Source organism: Petaurus breviceps, unplaced genomic scaffold (assembly GCF_028583685.1).
Source record: "Petaurus breviceps papuanus isolate PSGF00001 unplaced genomic scaffold, PetGlider_PUasm1.0 90775, whole genome shotgun sequence".
NCBI lineage: Eukaryota > Metazoa > Chordata > Mammalia > Diprotodontia > Petauridae > Petaurus > Petaurus breviceps.
In genome coordinates, this window is record NW_027187342.1 from 5,579,910 (window position 1) to 5,584,896 (window position 4,987).

Here is a 4,987-nt window from a genome sequence, read left to right on the forward strand (position 1 = left end):
AGAGAGAGAGAGAGAGAGAGAGAGAGAGAGAGAGAGAGAGAGAGAGATTTTAGGAATTATCGAGGCCAGAATTCTCATTATAGATTAGGAAATTAAGTTCAAAGATGTTTAGAGGCATCATTTGTCCAAGGTCACAGAGCTAGTCATTGGCAGTCAGGACTAGAATCCAGCTCTTCTTACTAGCCCAATCCTTTTCCCATGATACTACGTTGCTTCTATAAAATGAAGAGATCCAACAAGATGTATTATTCTTATATAATCTGAGTGTCCATGATTCTCCGATTCAGTGACATGCTTGTCCATATGGGATTAAACTATGTGTTTGCGATGTTTCAACAATTAAGCTACTTCAACCTCTGACCTTCCCTCTCTATAACCCCTCCCTCTCCCATTCCCCCCCATCATAATTCTTGCTTGTCTTTTTATGTGCGTCACTACAAAAGCATAGACTCAGTCTTCTTGGGATTGTATCTAAAATTATAAATGTTTTCCAAATGGAGACAGTTTGATTATTCAGGAGTAATTGTTTCAGTCTAGTGTCCTCCTTTACAGCTAAACCAGGAGGAAATGCTGACTTGTCAGATTCCTCCCCTTTGCATTAGGAGAAAATTTAAAACCTACTGTATCCCTTTCTTTGGCCTGATGTAAAAATAGAGCTTCCCTCCCCAAGTCTGGGGCTACATAGGAATCTAACCTTGGCTTATAGCTTCCCAGAATTATCTGAAGTACAAGTTCAGGTAACTCTGGAATGGATTTTCCCCCTCTACCTCACTCAAAAAACAAAACAAAACAAAACTGGTTCCCAGCCAAAGATGAGTGAATTATAATATGCCATTTTGAATCACTTGTGATTGGCCATATAAACAGTATGTTTTCTCTTCCTTGTGTCCTGCCCCGCCCCCCATCTCCAACCCCCTAAACAAAAATTAAAAAATTCTCTCTGAATGATTAAAAAAAGAAAAAATTTAGCTTCCACCAAGCCAATTAATGAATGAGAGATAATGTTAAATGGAGATCCTGCCAACTGACTGGAAGGCTGCAGGCATTGCCTAGATCTTTGTGCCAGTCATCAGGTGGCAAATTCACCAAGGAGTCTGCCAGCTGTTTAACTTCATTACAGTTTATCATTATGTCTGACTTCTTTTTTTTATTTCTACATTTAATCACCTAATATCATTTTTATTGGCTTGTCAGGATGTGGGGGAGAGTGTAGGGGGGATTCATTTCATGTCTATGTCTGTGCACTCTCTGTGGGTAAAATATTAGGGCGAGTTTACACCTTCCTCCCTTGAAAAATAAGATACAAGGAAACCAATTAAGGCCTAAGTGAGTACCCAAATACATGTAATTAATATTAGCTTACACGCCAAGGCGCAGCAGCAGGCTTCAATGCAAAACTTGGCATGGTTTGGGTATGGAAGATAATGATAGAGTGAAGGAAAGCAGCCCCTTCTCAGGCCATTACTTAAGAAAGCACCTTCACAGCTCAGAGACTGCCCTCCCTTTGGGTAGGGGTACGTCTTTGTGAGTCTGACAAGATCTATCACTTATTACCAGCAATTGATCACTGGGTCCACAAGGGTCTTAATCCACTGTTTGATCACACATCAAGAAAAATTACTCTTTATGTCTCACCCGAAAGAGGGGGGAAATGCTGAGGTCCTGGCTTCAGGATTCAGCTCATTACGTTTTTGCAAGTGATAGATGGGTGCACTAGGTGATTTAACTTCAAAATGATCTTTCCCCCTTCTTTAATAACAAAATACAAAAAGCTTCACAATGAATGCTTAGTGAATACAGATTTTCTGTAGGTCTCTTCTGTTTTTGTGGGTTTATGTGTACGTATGTATGGATGGGGGTAGCTAGGTGGTACAATGGATAGAGTGTTGGACATGGAGACAGGAAGACTTCCTGAGTTCAAATATGACCTTAGATACTCACTAGCTGTGTGAGCTTGGGTAAGTCACTTAACCCTTTTTGCCTCAATTTCCTCATCTGTAAAATGATCTGGAGAAGGAAATGACAAACCACTTCAGGATCTTTGCCAAGAAAATTCTAAAAAATAATGTGTGTATATGTATATGTATATATGTATGTATGTATGTATAGACCTATACACATCCATACATACACACACACATAGTAACATTTTTCAATGGAGAAAAAGCTGACCTTAACATCAGAAGACCTAGGTCAAGGGCCATCTCATTCGGGCTATGCAATCCTGGGCAAATCATTTCACTTTTTAGGGACCTCTAAAATCCAAAGTAACAAAACAGTTGCTGAGTTACATCAGTAGAGGGCATTTTCTTACTGGGAGTTCTCTATATAAATGAAGCTATAGGTCCATTTTTTTTTAAAACAAAGAGATGATATATTGTGCACAGAGGTTTCACTATCTCAGATGTTGACATGATATGACCACTTTCTATATGGTTATTTGAACAAATAAATTTTACACAAAAAGACTTAGACCCCAAAACTTGCTTCATAAGTGACTTTATGAGCCAATAAAACCCTACTCTAAGCCATATCATTGTATCATGGATTCAGTTATACTGAAGGTCAAATCATAGCCTCATGTGCACAGTCATGTCTAGTGTAGTGCTCTTGCACTCTCTCTCTCTCTTTCTCTTATCCCCTTTTCCTTCTCTCCTTTTCTCCCCTTTCCTCTCTATCCCTCTCTCATCTTTTCTCTATTTCTGTCTCTGCCTCTCCTCTCTCTCTGTGTTTGCCTAGCTCTACCTCTCTCTTTCTCCTATATAGTGATTTTACAACAAAGGAATTACCTTTGTCTCCATCTACACTATGACTATCTGCTCCTGTATTCACAGAAAAGAGAATCATTTGCAATGATAATAAAAAAATGTACAACGCCAACCAAGCTATCCAGGGTTAGGAGAGACATCTGTAAACAACCACTATGTGTATGTGCGTGTGCAAGCACACACACACACACACACACACACACGCTCCTAAAAGGACATCCTTTTTAAAAAATAACTCAGACATTAATTTCTGAATTTCAAGTTTTAAAAAAAATTAAGCATGAACTAGAACATGTTATCTGTTCTCTGCTCCAGCTGGATTGTTTGATGTCTGTGCTGAAAAAAAAAATTGGCATCTCCCTTGCTGTATCTCTTCTTCACCTCTGCTAGTACTCAGCCCCTTCCTCTCCCCCTCCTTTAGTCCTTCAATGTTGTATGTCATTTTTGAATTGGAGCCTTGAGCGAATGACACTGAGGCTCTAAGAGCTGTTGTGAAATATCTGATTGGCTCATTTCTTTGTTTAATGGCACATGACTGAGGTGGCCAGAATTTCTAAGTATCAACCATGCAGCTCTATGGTCAAGCCATGGAGCATGGGATAGGGCAGAATGTTTCAGTCATGTCTGGTTTTAGCTCTGCTAATGCAGAGAGACACTGATTGAGGCAGGACAAAAACGTATACAGTTCTCCAAAAGGACAGCAGGTCGAGGTTGTTTCTACACTGGCAGTGTGAAGAGCTGAATATGCCAAGATTCCAGGGAAGGGGATCCTCATAGGCATCTGGGAACATTTTTTTGCAAATTCTCTATGGTGCCTCTGTAAATTGACTCCTCTGGAATTTTTGCAAAAACTACTTTGCCTGGTAGAAATAGCTGTTGATCACATTTCAGCTGTTGCCAATTTAGATAATTCAAGATCACAGATTTCAGGATGATAATCTAGGTCAGTGAAATAAATGTTCTTTTTTTAAAAATTTTGAACATAAACACCAACTAAAATGGGCATTTCTGTATACATAAGAGATCAGAAGAAGATTGTACACAAAATCACGGACCCCTAGTATAACTTGCTTTTTCTTTTAAATATATAATAAATCCAACATATAACTTTCAAAACTCTACTACTTGTCTATGATTCTTTCTGACCTATTTCCTCCTATGCACAAAGTAAAGCATGTTTTAGTGACTTTCTTTTCTCTTTCCTTTTTTCTAACCTTTAGTCATCTTCTCTCTCCCTCCCAAACCACTTTGTAACAAATCTGCAGAGCCAAGAAAAACAGTCTGCATTGGACATGTCTGAAAATGTACATACATCTTCTTTTTAGAAATAGTGAAGTTTTCAAGCAGAATTATCCAGATTTGTTACTGTTTAGTCATTTTTCAGTTGTGTCTGACTCTTCATGACCCCATTTGGGGTTTTCTTGGCAAAGATAGTAGAGTAGTTTGCCATTTCCTTCTCTAGCTCATTTTGCAGAAGAAGAAACTGAGGCAAATAGGGTTAAGTGACTTGTCCAGGGTCACACAGTAAGTAACTGAGGGCACATTTAAACTCAGGTATTCCTGGATGTAGGTCTGGCACTCTATCCACCTAGCCTCCCAATTATCCAGATACATAGTCCAATTTTACCATATTTATATGATTATCTTCTTCTTTACTTTGTGCTTGGTGAAAGATATATTAATATCTTCAAAATTGATCTACTTTTCATTATTTCCAATTTGACTTACAGAATTTCTCCAATCCAGTTGGATAGAATTATATCAGTATGTATGTGTGTATATCTAGCTAGCTAGCTAGATATGTGTATGTGTGTATATATGTATGTATTATGTATTTTTAGAGTTGATGTCATAAGCCAGAGACTGGGTCTGTATTCTCAACAACGGAATGTTTTTGGAAACTGATGACTATAACTTTCAACCAAACTAGGGTCACAGATTCAAGGTTAGGTCAGGCAACAAACATCTATTAAGCTCCTTCTAGATGTCTGGCACTATACTAAATGCTAGAGATACAAATATAGGCAAAAAATGAGATAATACTTGTAAAGCACTTAACACAGTGCCTTTGTTTAATTTGCACTTAATAAATACTTATTCCCCTCTCCCTTCAAAAAGAAAGACAGTTCCTGCCCTCAAGGAGTTTACAATCTAAGAGAAGACAAGACATAGAAGCAAGCTATAAAGGTGAGATGGAATAGTGCTAAAGGTAGGGGGTG